Source organism: Carettochelys insculpta, chromosome 1 (assembly GCF_033958435.1).
Source record: "Carettochelys insculpta isolate YL-2023 chromosome 1, ASM3395843v1, whole genome shotgun sequence".
Lineage (NCBI taxonomy): Eukaryota > Metazoa > Chordata > Testudines > Carettochelyidae > Carettochelys > Carettochelys insculpta.
This window is the reverse complement of record NC_134137.1, coordinates 353243891-353259116: the sequence shown is the minus strand read 5'-3', so window position 1 is coordinate 353259116 and position 15226 is coordinate 353243891. Positions and strand designations below refer to the sequence as shown.

Below are 15226 nucleotides of genomic sequence, written 5' to 3'. Positions count from 1 at the left end.
AACGTGAATCAGTGAAAATAGCTTCAGCTTCACCCTTTATTTATGCTGATGGGTAGCATTTTACGATCACTTTGCACAAGTGTAAATGTCTACACAAGGTGCCAGGCAGTGGAGAATCAAGCCCTAAAACTATCAAGCTTCTTTTCTACTAAACTGCACCGTTCTGACTAGAAAAATTAGTCATTGAACTACCTTCCGCTTCAGTTCAGAAAGAAACCAATAGTGATTTTCCAACTATACTTAGGCTTTGTCTACGCTGCCGGATGTCAAGAGCTGGAAGTTACAGCACTGCTCACAGACCACAGCAGTGAAACCGCTGTTGCAAGTCCACACTGTCAGCTGCCAGCCCAGTAGTGTGACCACACTGAAGGCTCTTGCAGAGGCATTTAGAGTGGTGCACTCTGGGCAGCTGTCCCACAAGTGCCTCTTCCTTTTCTGCTGCTGAGGTTTGTGGGAAGATGGAGTACGAAGGTCATGGGGCATTCTGGGTCCTGTCCCAATGCCTTGCGCTCCATTACTTTGCAACCCAGCAACTCCTGTGCTTTCATACACCTTTGGTGCCATCTTTCAACAATTTTTGAGCTGTGTCCTCTTCCTCCTTGGGCTGCGGGAATGGATCCTGAACCCTTGAAAAAAAAGCTGAGATACGTCACTGACACAAGGAGGAGTCCAACACTGGTCTTGCCATTCATAGGAGCTATGAGGTGAGATTTCTTATGGCATTCACAGAGGTGCTGCTTACAGTGGAATACCACTTTGGGGCTCTGCAAACAAGCACTGAGTGGTGGGATCCCATTGTCATGCAAGTCCGGCATGGTGAGAAGCGGCTGCAGAACTTTTGGATGAGCAGCTCATCCCCCGCCCTCCCCCGCCGCCCCCGGCACAAGGAGAGGAGAATTAGAGCTGCCCTGCTGGCTGAGAGCATGTGGTGATTGAACTGTGGAAACTGGTTACTCCAGACAGCTATTGATTGGCCACCAGTTAATTTGGAGTGTTGACCATTGGATTCACATTGATGGAAGCGTGCAGGGCCATCAATCATATCCTTCTCCAAAAGACCGCAGTTCTGGGCCACCTGTGTGAAATTGTGGGTGGCTTTGCACAGATGGGTTTCCCTAGCTGGGGAGGTGCAATAGATGGAACATATATTCCATTTCTGGCACCAGACCAGTTACCCTCTGGGTACATTTATCAGAAAGGCTATTTCTCCATGGTCTTCTATGGTCCTCCAAGCACTTGTTGATCACTGACCTTCCCACTCCCAACAACTCCCTTCAGTGCTTCCAGAAATCAAAGCCATTTACAAGGCACATGCTCTGCAGTTTGTGCATCCCCGACCTACGACTGCTGCAACTGGCTAGTCTCCTCAAGGTAGAAAATACCTCCTGCCTGCATGTATCTGTGGATGCCAAGTTGTCCTCTCGCTCTGGGTCCCCCTCTCCCTCAGCACCCTCATCCACAATTTCCTCATCCTGGCTTGGTTCACTCTGGGATGGCCCCTGCGACCTTGAAGTCTCACAGGATTCTTCACAGAGTTCTTCAGCGGAGAGGTGGGGTCACCCCTGAGTACATTATCCAGCTCTTTGTAGAACAAGCAGGTCATGGGCACAGCACCAGAGCATTGGTTTGCCTCCCACGCACTGTAGTATGTGCTCATAGGTATCATAATGCCCCCAGCTGGAATGCAGCTGGGACTGGACAGTTCCCACTCTCCAAACACTGAGGTGCAGCGCCTCGGCATGCCTCCACCTGCGGGATAGAGCAGGCCTGATCATTGAGAAAAAATGCACTGAGAGCACTCCACATGCTGGGAAGCAAACAGCAAGTGGAGTTTCATAATTCAAAAGGAATATGCAGGGCAGGTCTGAGCATTAGTTACCTGAGGACAGGGCAGTAGAGTTCAAACTGATGACCAGAGAGGCAACAGCAGACACTGTGGGACAGGTATTGGAAGCCTGTCACAGTGCGGCAGTGTACCAGGGCACCCACATTTGCACCCCAGTGCAGTAACCACAGTGCCACAAGCTCTATGCCTCTCATTGAAGTAGTAACAGAGAGGAAGCTGTGCTAGTCTACACACTATCAAAACAAAAAGCGGTCAAGTAGCACTTTACAGACTAGCAGAATAGTTTATTAGGTGAGCTTTTGTGGGACAGACCCACTTCTTCAGACCATAGCCAGACCAGAACTGGCTATGGTCTGAAGAAGTGGGTCTGTCCCACGAAAGCTCACCTAATAAACTATTCTGCTAGTCTTTAAAGTGTTACTTGACGGCTTTTTGTTCTCATTGAAGTAGTTACTTAGAACACAGCAACTGTGGCTTTAGTGTACACTAAGTGCCTTTCCAGTGTAGACACCCGGGGAATTACCACACTGGGAGCTGATTTACTGCACTGCAACTTGCCAGTGTAGACAAGACCTTAGTTTCATTTCCAGTGCTCAAGACATTCATTTGGTAGCTGCAGCTTGGAGTTTTAAATCTCATGTGGCCTTCTGGAAAGTCAGAGAAAGACACTGTTGGATAAAAATTACTTTTGGCAGGAAATTTAGAAAAAACTCACCGGAGTTAGCTCAGTTTTAGTTTCTCTTCATGGTCTTCCTGTTTACTCCATAGAAGACATAGTCTCTTTTGGGTTCTCCTCCCTTGTGCACACATTCTAAATTTGTCCTTTTGGCAAGGATGGAGCACTACCTTGTTTCATTTTTTGTTTTAGTTTCCCCACCCTGAGTTAGGAGAGGAAAGATCTAATGTTTAGTCAAAACATTCTCCAATAATTTAAGCAAGTTTTAACTTTTGAACAAAATCAGACACAAGAAAAATTTGCTAAGAGCTTTATAGCAATTGACTGCAGAGTCAAATCAATGCCACCAAAACAACTCAATACTGGTTTACATCAAACAGTGGGTTCGTTCCCAGCTGCTGTTTTGCTATAGTAACATTTCCAGCTGTCATTGTTCAAGTCATTTTTGTGTTATTTCTGCAAACATTTCAGCTTGTTATGTTACAGGCACACGTTAATACATTCTCTTCTGTAAGAAAAGGGATTTGCTATGGGCACTTAACAGTTCATTATTGATTGGGAGCTATTGACAGAGACAGGGAAGAGAGTGATACAAGGGGCCTGATTCTCTTCTCACTTACAGTAATGTAACTGTTGGCTTTCATAATGTTACCTTGATTTACACCAGTCTAAGTGAGAAGAATTTTCATGTATAGAATGTTTGCCCGAACGAGCAGTATTGCCAATCTGAAGATGTCAAAAGCCATAAGGTTGATTTAACTATGAAAATAAAACAAAACATTGGAAGTTCTGTGTATTTGTCTTTTCATTTTGAGCCTCTCGGGTGCATGGGGTCACTTCCTCCATGGGGGCTGGGGATATTTTTTAGAGTTTTATTTTTTTCAAATGAGACCTGAGATTCTCATCCAACCAAAGGGTTTGAGAAACTGGAGCTCCTTCTCTGAGTAAGTGTTAGTGTGGATCCCACGTAGACATTCATGTGCCTTGTGCATGAGCTTGAATGTGGAGGAAGTAATAGCTCAGTGCTTGGTGCCTTAGTATGCTAAACCCAGGGCTGTGAGCTCAGTCCTTGAGGGGACTACTTAAGGGCAAATAAACTTGAAGGAAAAAACCAGCCAGAGATGGTGCTAGGTCCTGCTGTGAGTGTAGGGCACTAGACTCCATAACCTCTGAAGGTCTCTTCTATGTGATAGGTGTATCTCATTATAGTTTATTGAATAGGACTGTCATGTAGGGCTATGCCCACATATCTTTGTCTTTCTACTATGAGGGCATACAAAGGGCAGCAGCAATCTCTTGTCAGTTCCCTTTGACTGCCCACGACAGCAAACCTGACCATGCGTTGTCTGACCTGCTAGTCTTCAGCCTTTCCTACTGCCAGTAAGCAATTGCTTATCTACATTTAGAGAATCCTCTTTAAACCTGCTTGTCAATTTGGAACATTAAAAGACAAACAAACCATGTGCAGCACAGTTAGGCATTTTGGGCCACTACCATGCCTGATGGATGCTAATTGCTGCAGCTTCAGACCCTGTCCAGGCTACTGCAGCCTTATGGCCGTCGTCAATGCTTGGTTTGTCTCAAGACAGCCACATAATGGCTTGGTGCTCCATCTGCTGCTTGTTCTTCTCCCAGATCCAAAAGTGGAGAGGTTGTTATCTCAAGCACTATCTCTTAGAATTATTGACGAGGGGCCCTGTGACAAGGTGCAATCACAGAAGACTGTTTGGGATGTTCCCCAGTGTGCTGATCATGCCACTGACACCCACCATGTTGTTCTCTGGGGCTCCCCACCACTCTATCCACATCCTCTAGTCCCCCAGCCAAGTACAGACCTGTGGCTACTGCCCCCCTCCCCCACAGAGTAATGCAGACCCTGATTTACCTCTGGAGGATGCAATTCTAGGGCACAGCACCTGGGAAATCAACCCCAAAAAGGGATCAAACCCCCTAACAAATCCATCTCTGTGTAAAAGGTTTGCACAGGGAGGGCTCATTAGGTAAGCCCCTTTTATTAAAGAAACGGAGATGGGCACAGTGGTAACCCTCCCCAGCTGCTAATAATTTACACTGGGCTTGATTATAAACAAAAGAGCTTTTATTAAGCAGAACAGTAGGATTTAAGTGATTATAAGAAAACAAATAGCTCAAAGTGAGTTACCACACCAAAATAGAAGATACATAGCTAGTTCAATTCCACTAAGTATCTTGTTACATGTGAGTTCTCACCCTAAACAGCACCCCCCCCCAAAAAAAAAAAAAAAAAAAGCACATTAATTGTTACTTACGAATTTGAGTAGACGGGCCCACCTGCATACTACCTGCTCTGTTCTAACTTCTGATAGGCGATGAAAACTAAATGTGAGTCATTGTCATAGGCTCTGTGACCATGAGAAACAAGAAAGGGTGCTTTAATGAGCCATTGATTCATATCTTGGGTATGCTGTGAGGTGCAAAGCCAAAAACTAAGTGAGATCAACCATCTGAGTCCTGCATTAGTGGTTTAACTGTATTGGCTCTGGAGAGCCTTATTATAAGATGGCTCCTTTGGTATTTTGAAAAAAAAACCCACCACATTTTTCAATCTTAGTTCTGTGCAGTGTAAGTGTCTGAAAGCATCTGTCAGACTCAAAGATATCAATTACCTTACACATTATAAGGATAGTTTCCCCACCTTTAATATGTGCAGTGATCCCAAGCAGCCCACTTAATTAGATAGACACTTGCAGAAACTTTTTTCTTCCCCTTCCCCCTCATTCCTTCTGTCCTATCTAGCTGATTCGTCCATTTTTATTTCTTTTTTTCTTTTCTGTCTTTCTTTTAAATTCTCTTTGTCTTAGTTATCAGTTATCAGGATTCTCCAGATCTAAGGAACTGGGTCTGTTGCTTGTATATTATATTGTTAGTCTTTAAGGTGCTACGGGACTGCTCTTTTGTTTTGTCTGCAAGTGGCTTCTCAGTGTGAAAACCCCTTTAGAGTAACTGGCGGGCAAAAATATAAAGAAAAGTTGAGGCTAATCTTCCCTCACCTATTTTTATCTCCCCTCCCATCATTTTAAAGTGCAATTGTAACAGGGTGTGTTGGCTCTTTAAAGGATGTGCCCAGGTCTAGGAAGCGCATTACTAATTTCAGCTCAGAATATCACTTTCCTAAGGGACATCAGTAGCAGGAATATGATAGATCTGTGGCCTGCCTCAGCAGCTTTTATTCTCCCAATTCTTGAGGCTTTTTGGATTGTCCACTATTTTCTGGAATCATCAGAGTTTTCAATAGAATCACTTTGAATTGTCACTTTTTAGTTGGAAACAAATTGAAATAGAATCTTCAAACAGCTGCCAATTTGAAGATTTTCAAAAATGTAATTAAGTAAACTCAGAAACAGTCAAGTGTGAAAAGACTGGAAACGTTTCCAGCACAAGAAAAGTGTTAGAAGTTCTGAAAATAAACAAAAAAATCTCTGATGGATTTAGGTTCCAAGAAGATCTAGGAGAGCTACAATATCTGGGCTGCACTTAAACCTCTTGGGGAGAAAAATCAAAATAAGTTGAAAATGAGCATTTCCTCAATGTTGTAATTTTATTTAACTATTTCTAGTTATGGTAGCCATAATTAGTCATATTTATGCCATTTACTTCATTAGTTTTTAGTTATATAAAATACTTATGTCTATCACATCTTATGAAGAAGCTAGTATGCAAATATTCCCCAAAAGAAAGTCAAAATTCATGCCTTTCCACAATGACTGAAAAATTATAATAATAAATTGTGTAAACCAATCACAGACTCGGGTAATCAGGTCTATTTTGCGAAGACAGTTACAGGAAAAGATAACTTTGAAGGTACAATTTGCAAATGAAGATGAACCATCATTTGGCCTTGTTGCAACCTCACTGCTATCGCTGGATGAGGAAACAGTTTTCCAATCCCAGGAGTGTTTGAGATTTTGAAACTTTTTCTTATCTCAAATTGGGCCAAAAAGTGAAACTTTCAAAAAATGTCACCCATGTTCTAAATAAAAACAAATCAACTGAAATATTTTATTTGGATAAAAATGAAACATTTTGAAATGATATGTCTTTTTATTTTTCACCTTTTTAATGTAAATAAACTAGTATTTCTAATTGCAAGGTTGTTTCACAGACCAAAAATACCCTTTTCATTTAAAAAATGGAAAAATGGTACATTTGAACAATTCTGAAAAATGTTCTTCATTTTTTAGAACTGGGAGATTTGTCTAAAGTGAGAATTTTCTCCACACTGTTGTTTTTGGCAAAAATAAAATGAAATAAATAGGTCAAAAAATTCCTGATTCATGCTACTCGCTGCCTAAATTATTTTTCTAACAACTATTATTGCACCACTCAAATGTAGTTTATTTCCCTAGTGAGAAAACAGTTTAGTCCAGGGGTGGGCAATAATTTTTGATGGCGGCGGGGGGCACTCCAAGGTTTTGGTAAGTTGTCAAGGGCTGCACTTTCCCATGGACAGAGTGCGGGGTCTAGGACAGAGGCTGGGTGCAGAAGGGAGCTGGGGGTGGGGGACTGGGATGCAGGAGAGGGTAGGGGGTCTGGGAAGGAGTCTGGGTGAAGAGAGGCGTGGTGACCTGAGGCAGGAGACTGGAGTGGAGGGTCAGGTAGGGGATATGGGTGCAGGAGAGGATTCTGGCCTGGGGATGGGTGTAGGAGTGGTACAGAGTCTGGGAGGGAATTGTGAACTGGGGTAGGAGGGATGCTGAGGGTTTGGGTGAGACCTGGGGCAGAGAATTGGGGTGCAGGGTCGGGGAGGGAGCGGGTTGTGATGTGGGACGGAGGGGAAGGGGGATTTGCAGAGGGTTTGGGTGGTGACCTGGGGCATGGAGGCGAAGGGAGGGAGGGAGGCACTGGGATGCCAGAGGCAGGCTGTGGCTGGGAGGTGCTCACCTAGGTGGCTCCCAGCCAGCAGCCCTGTGGGACCCCAAAGCAGAGTCCCTGTCTGCTGGAGACAGAGGTGACTGCTGTGCAGATTCTGAGGGGGGGAAAAAGCGGGGGGAAGACACTGGCCACATGCTCCAGACCCATCCCCCTTCCCATCCAGCCCATGCTCTCCCCTGTCTTGCCCTTGCTGTGCCCAAGTCCTGTCCTCTCCCTGCCCCTGCTCTGCCTTCACCCACCTGTGGAACAGCTGTGCTGCTTCTGCTGAGCATGGGGCAGCCCCACCCCCGAGGTGGTGTGGCCTGAGAAGCGTGCAAGCAAGGACGCTCGTGCTGCTCTTGGGCCACACTGCTCTGGGGGAGGGGCGGGACTGCCCCCGCACTCATTGGAAGCAGCGCGGTGCGCAGCCAATGGAGGGTGCCGGGGCGGCCAATGCTGGGGGGTGCGTGTGACCCCCTTTGAACCACCGCATCTCCTATGGCTGGACGCTACCTCCTTGTGCCTTTCTGCAGGGGCTGGGGGCGGGGAGCAGACTTCACATGCTGCCCCTGCCCCCATACTAGTCACAGCACCTCCCATAGGCCAGTGGGAGCTGCAATGATTGGCCCATGGACGGGGGCAGCACGTGAAGTAGTCCCACCCACCCAATGGATGCAGGGTGCCTAGAGTGAGCTGCCAGCCATTTTGAGCAGCTGTGGCTGCTGCAGGCCGTAAGCCTCCCTCTGTGTCCCAGCAAGGTGGGCCATAAGCCGGGTCAAAAGGCTTGGTGTGCTGGATGCGACCCATGGGCCATATCTTGCCTGTCCCTGGTTCAGTCTTTCCCTGCAAATTTTCTCCTGACACTAGACATTAAAACAAAACCAACCCCACGCCCCCACCTTTCCCCTGATAAAAATACTGAGAGCCTTTATCAGACTTTATACCTTCAAAGCCCTGAACAAACAGCACTCACAGGGTGTGTCTACGTAAGCCCCCTCCTTTCGGAAGAGGCATGTTAATGAAGGAGTTCGGAAGATGCTAATGAGGTGCTGCCATGAATGGCGTGCTGCCCATGTAGCCAGGGGCCTTTTAAAATGACCTCAGGACTTCGAAAGCCCCTTCTTCCCATTTGTGCTGGGGGTTGTTTCGAAAGGCATTTTCAAATTGCCGCAGCCACCATTACGCAAATAAGGCACTGCATATTCATGGCAGCACCTCATTAGCATCTTACAACTCCCTCATTAACATGCCCCTTCGGAAAGGAGGGGCTTGTAAAGACACAGCCACAAAGTATTGTTCTGGTCAAACCTGTGCTCCAAAAAATGTAAATCTCTGAATGGTGAGTACACCAGATTGATTTGATTTTTAAAATCGCACTGCTGTTCAGGACTCTAACAACGTTTTATATTGCACTGCTTGTAACGGTTTGCTGCTATATTATTATACTTATTAAACAATCAGCCACAGAAAGTTACACTTTCTGTAGCCAACAGACCAAGGAGTTTGAGATCAAGTTCATGAATTGTAGCTTCCTTTTCGCTCAGATGTTGGTATGTTGATATGTGGTATCTCTTCTGCCCTTCCTGCACTTTCATTTTATAGTAACAGTGAGGCAGCAGTGTTAGTCTGTACTCCAACAAACCAAAGCAGCAGAAATGTAGCACTTTAAAGACTAACAAAATGATTTGAAGGAGTGGGTCTGTCTCACGAAAGCTCATCACTGAATAAATCATTTTGTTAGTCTTTAAAGTGCTACATTTCTGCTGCTTTGTTTTGATGCATTTTATAGTTAATTTTCAGAGTAAGAAGTAAATTTTGATAGAAGAACTATATTCTGGAAAACAGTGTCACAGAAATGGACTCAAGGTTCACAGAAAGAAACAATGAAACACGATTCCAGTGTCAGAGAGGTAGCTGTGTTAGGCTGCATCTGCAACAAAAAGAAGTCCTGTGGAACCGTATAGCCTAGCAGATATTTTGGAGCATAAGCTTTGTATGTGAAGACCCACTTCATCAGCCGATTGCAGTGTGGTACTTTGGGAATGGGAGCTAGCAAAATCTTTGGCTATATGAACAAGAGAATATTGAATAGAAGCAGGGAGATGTGTATGGCGTTGGAGAATCACCATGAAAATTTTATGTCTGGTCTAGACGTCCACATTTTTAAAAGCATGTTGAAAAACTGGAGTTGGTGCTGTGGAGAGTTTTAAGAACAATTAAAGCTCTGAACAACTCCTTACAATGGGGAATGAAGGAGCTCAAGTGGGTTAAGAAACAACTGGATCATGCTTTAGAAGTAACTTCACTGAGAGAAGATATCTGATACTTGAGAGAAGTCCTTAATTTAGCAGAGAAAAGCTGAATAAGAGCCTATGGCTGGAAGAAGATGCTAGAAAAAAAACTTAAAATGACGAACACATTTTTAGCAACGTGTTTAAAGTGCTGTTGTAAGAGGTTGCCAAGTGCCATAAGTTAAAATCCTAGAGTAGACAAATTGTGTTTTTAACACATTGTTGGGTGAAGAAAAGCCTAGCATTTTATAGACAGAGACTATTCTCTCCTTAACTGCTGTCCAACTATTAGTAGTTATTGTCCTTTGTTTATATCACAGGAGTATCCAGAGGTATCAGCCAGGATCTCATTGTGCTGTACAAAAACAAATTAAAAACTCCCTGTGCAAACAAAGTACAGTATATAGATTTTAATTTAGCACCCTGGGATCAGAGCCAAAGCAAAGTAATCAGAGTCTGAGGAGCTTCTAACATCACTGAATGGGTTATTTATACTGGTATTTATTCATGCAAGTCTAAAAAGTCAAACAGAATTTAGATATGAGAACGTCTTAATGCCAACTGGTGAAGAAGTGAGGGAGGGAAGGTTAAAAGGAAAGTCCTGAGTCTGATATGTACATTCTGATTCACCAACTAATGCCCTGTGAGGGCTTAAATAAAACCAAAGGTCACTCTGGCTATTAATAGCATTGTGACATACATATACAGATGCTATGTAAGGAGTTATGTATATATACATAAGCACATAAGAACAGCCATATCGGGTCAGACCAAAAGTCCATCCAGCCCAGTATCCTATCTGCTGACAGTGGCCAATAGGAGGTGCCCCAGAGAGAGTGCACCAAATAGGTAATGATCAAGTGAGGTCTCTCTTGTCATCCATCTCCAGCTTCTGACAAAGAGCGGCTAGGGACACAATTCCTTACCCACCCTGGCTAAGAGCCATTAATGGACCTAACCTCCAATGAATGTATCTAGCTCTTTTTTAAACCCTGTTATAGTCCTAGCCTTCACAGCCTCCTCTGGCAAGTAGTTCCACAGGTTGCCTGTGTGCTGAGTGAAGAAGAACTTCCTATTATTTGTTTTAAACCTGCTTCCCATTAATTTCATTTGCTGTCCTTTAGTTTTGATAGTATGGGAACAAGTAAATAATTTTTCCTTGTTCACTTTCTCCACACCACTCATAATTTTATATACCTCTATCATATCCCTGCTTAGTGCCTCTTTTCTAAACTGAAAAGTCCTAGTCTCTTTAATCTCTCCTCATATGGGACCCCTTCCAAACCCCTAATCATTTTAGTTGCCCTTTTTTGAGCCTTTTCTAATGCCAATGTATCTTTTCTGAGTTGAGGAGACCACATCTGTAGGCAGTATTCAAGAAGTGGCCATACCATGGTTTTACACAAAGGCAATAATATATTCTCCATCTTTTTCTCTATCCCTTTTTAAATGATTCCTAACAGCCTGTTTGCTTTTTTGACTGCCGCTGCACACTGCGTGGACGTTTTCAGAGAACTATCCAAGATGACTCCAAGATCTCTTTCCTGATGAGTTGTAGCTAAATTAGCCCCATCATACTCTATGTATAGTTGGGATTATTTTTTCCAGTGTGCATTACTTTACATTTATCCACATTAACGCTGTGCCCACAGTGGGCCAAAACTTCCAAATGTCCATGCTAATACCCAAATCAAAGAATACTAATGAGGCACTGAACTGAATATTCAGCACCTCATTAGCATTAGCACGCTGCCAGCCGCGGAACTTCGAAAGTGCCACTTTTGAACGCGCAAGGCTGAGCGTGGCTACACAAGGGGCCTTTTCGAAAGGCCCCTCACATTTCAAAAACCCCCTTATTCCTTTCAAAATGTGCAGGGTCCTTTCGAAAAGAACCCCTGTGTAATCGTGCTGAGCCGCGTGCGTTCAAAAGCGGCACTTTTGAAGTGCCGCGGCCGGCAGCGTGCCAATGCTAATGAGGCGCTGAATATTCAGTTCAGCGCCTCATTAGTATTCTTCCATTTGGCTATTAGCATGGCCATTTGTCATGATCATGAGGGTTAGCCAGCAGCCTGGGAATAAAAGGGTTAACCTCCTTAGCCAGGTGGGGTAGGCCTATAGGAATGTAGATAAGAATTTCAAATTGGAACAAAGGAATTTTTTGGCTCCTCCCTTTTCTGTCCTCTGTTCCTTCTTCTTTCCAGCCATGAGGGAGACACACAGAATATCTCCCTCCAAGAACAGGCCCTCCAATCTTCTGTAGGTAGGGTAAAGTTTAGATAAGTCCGTTAGGCTTTATTGTTTTATGGTTTGGGAAGTGGGATCTGATGTCTGGGCACTTTTCAGAAATGTTCTTTTACTCTCCTTGTAACTAAGTTCTAGGCCCATGGTGGAGACTCCCCCTGTGTTTTACTTTGTGACTCTTCCATCTAGTCATGAGGCTTGCAACACGAATATTGTTGTAATAATAAAAGTTCTCTCTTTTTCTTTTTATTAACCTGGTATTGGTTAATGTTTGTGTCCTGGTTTTTAGTTTTGGGGCTGAGATTTCCTAAGTAGTCTCTCCCTGGTTTCCTTATTATTACTTGGGTGGTGGCAGCGAATTTTATCCCCAAAATCTAGGGTTTTTTTTAGGATTCTGGGGGCGGGGAAGTTTATACCAAAACCTGGTAGATAAGGTTTTGGAGCTACTTTTGCTGGCCCCCACTTCTGCATTTATCTTGCTAGAGTGGGGAAGGAGCCATGACACCATTTAAAAGTTGTGGCCAAGTGTGGCCTCAGCCTAAATGTCATTTTCCAATTTGTTGCCCAATCACTCAGTTTTGTGAAATCTTTTTGATGTTTTTCACAGTCTTGTTTGGTCTTCAGTATCTTGAGCAGTTTAGTGTCACCTGCAGACTTTGCTGCCTCACTGTTTACCCCTTTCTCCAGATCGTTTATGAGTAAGTTGAATAGGATTGGTCCTAGGGCTGACCTTGAGGAAAACCACTAGTTACCCTCCCTCCATTCTGAAAATTTATCATTTATTCCTACCCTGTTTCCTGTCTTTTAACCAGTTCTCAGTCCATGAAAGTATCTTTCCTCTTATCCCAAAATACATTAAAGTCTGTATCTAAGCATACTGAAAAACAAGTTTTCCTCTAGGCAGGAGGCAAGAAATATAGATCTGTTTGTTGGGATGTAAATTAAGCATTGCAGGTTAGCACAGTGGGTGCCCATTGGCACTTGGCATCAAATGTGAGCAATGAGACATGCAGTCAACAGGGAAACAGCATCCAGGAACAACCGTGGTTGTCAGGAGTGTGTGCAAAGACAAAGAACTAGTGAGTTATACCTAAGGCAAAACTGGTACACCCATTAACCTGAATCTTGGAAGTAAATGGGCCGTGGATTTACGTTCATGAAAATGAGATCTCAGTCAATCTTGGTCGAAGACACTGCAGAGAACTTTGGAAAAGGTAAGCTTCTTTAGACAAGAAAACAACTAGTTCTTTAAGGTCAGTCTCTAGGAGAATGGTCTGATTTTTGTTTTATGTGTAATATTTTGTTTCTATTAATCTCTATGTTCTGTATCTTTTAGTCTTTGATAATAAAACTTCTTTTCAGCCCCCCTATAAAAATATCTACGTAATGTGATACTAAGCAAAGTGCTGACCCTGAGTTGGATCAGACAACTTGGGATGTGATGTATATTGTAGCTTTGGGATTTGCAGACCTGATAATTCTGCAAGTAGCCAGTGACTGAGGCTGGATACCACGGGGGAAGACTGCAGAAGACTGAAGTGTACTTGGTCTCAAATTAGAAGGCAAAGTAAAGGCTGGCACTGGCCAGAGGAGAGTTTTGGAGCAGCCAACAGGGAGCTGGCTCCCATCCAGGCACGAGCAAGACTCTGAGGAAAGTGGGGAACCTTGAACTTTGCAGCCAACTTTGCCTAGGCTTCTCTGGATGCCCTGCAGATGCCAGGGGTGCAGTTGCAAGCACTGGGCATGGGGGGAGTGTGAAAGGGGTGTATGGAGGCTCAGTCATTAAGGGCAAAGGGGGAGCCCCAGGTGTGCCTGGGGCAGTATGTGAGGGACCCTGGCCAGTCCCATCCCTACAGAAGGCAGGAGCAGGTGTTCAGCTCAGGCTTTGGTTAGGCAGGGTGCCGCCTCTCCTAGGAAATTTATCTGCAGTGCGAGCCTTGCTTAATATGATGCCCAAAAGATCCTAGGGCCTGGGTGTGCAAAGTGGGGCGAGGCATGGAATTTCATAAGGGGGAGCAGCACAATTGACCTGCTTTCCCTGAAGCCTCTGCTGAGGCCTCCAGTCTCTGCTGGCTTCCCCAACCCCTACCCCTGCTGTGGGATCAAGGCACATCTCTCTGGGGAGACCTCTGTTCACTTCTGGGGCCATTGGGGGACCCCTGATATTTGCAAGGACAAAAAGTGGGGCCTGATGCAAAAGGTTTGCTCCCCCCCGGGATAAGCCAAGGTGTGGCCCACGGTGGGGCCGCTCGGCTCTCTCTGTTTCCTGTGCCAAGCGCTGGACTGCTGTGCTCCATCCCTTGCAGGCACAGGGGGACTGTGCTGTAATGGGGTGCCCAGCACTGCAGGTGGGTGCCCCGTGTGGGCTGGGGTCAGAGGAGGGCTCACACGAGGTTCTGGGAGGGGTACAGCAGAGCCACATGACAGCCACGTGCAAAGGCTCAGAGAGCAGAGGGCCCCCTCCCCACCCGTCTTGACTCAGTGAGCAGCCAGGAGTAGGGGGAGGGGCAAGCTCCAGGAGTCATCAGCCCAGCAGGTGTCACGCAACTGGCTGAGTGCCCCAAGGCAGTAGCTATGCATGGCTGGGCCAGCTGCTTTTGGGGCCAGAGCTTGCTGTGGGGGTGGGGAGGGGGGGGTGTCCCTGGCACACTGCCCTGAGGTCCTGCTAGCTAGCAGTTACAGAAGGTACAGTCTGATGTTATTTATTAAGGACTGTCTCATATTCACATGCACTGCAGCTCTTGTAGTGTTGATTTTGTAACAGAATTGGAAAACAATGGCGCTTCTCGCTATTTCAGTAGCAGACCACTGTGTTGGGGTAACGTGTGTCACTGGTGGTGTCAGTGGGGGGCAAACACCAGATTGTGTGGGGCTGCAGAACTCTTGGTGGTGCCCAGAATGAGTTTGAGTCCTGCTTCCCCCTAACTACCTTAGGCTCTGGGCAGGAAGTTTGATTGGGGAGGGGTGCGGGCTGGCGTGGGAATTCAGGAGGGGGTGAGGGTGAAAGGTCTGGGAGGGAGTTTGGGCGCAAGAGGGGGTGCAAGAGGGTGGGGTGAGGGGTGTAGGGCTGTAGGTCACCCCCATTTGGCATTGGCTTCTAGGTGTGGGGAGGGGGGGGTGCGTCTCTTTAGACCAGGAGGTCTCTGTGTACTCCTGCCTTCACGCCCTGCTCCCCAAAGCTCCCATTGGCTGCAGGCATGCTTGGGGAGGGGGCAGTATGTTGAGAAGTGTCCCCCCACATAGGCTATGCAGTGAAAAGTACAGTACTGCTTACAGAAAATC

General features: G+C 45.5%; 1 protein-coding gene across 1 annotated transcript in view; it reads right to left on the bottom strand.

The window, feature by feature from the left end:
• Positions 1-4848, bottom strand: part of SYPL1 (synaptophysin like 1) — a 55048-nt gene extending 50200 nt beyond the window's left edge. Inside the window, exon 1 of the mRNA XM_074984147.1 lies at positions 4811-4848. The gene's annotated coding sequence lies outside the window, so the exon portion shown is untranslated. The remainder of the gene's footprint in view (positions 1-4810) is intronic.
• Positions 4849-15226: the final 10378 nt, after the last annotated feature.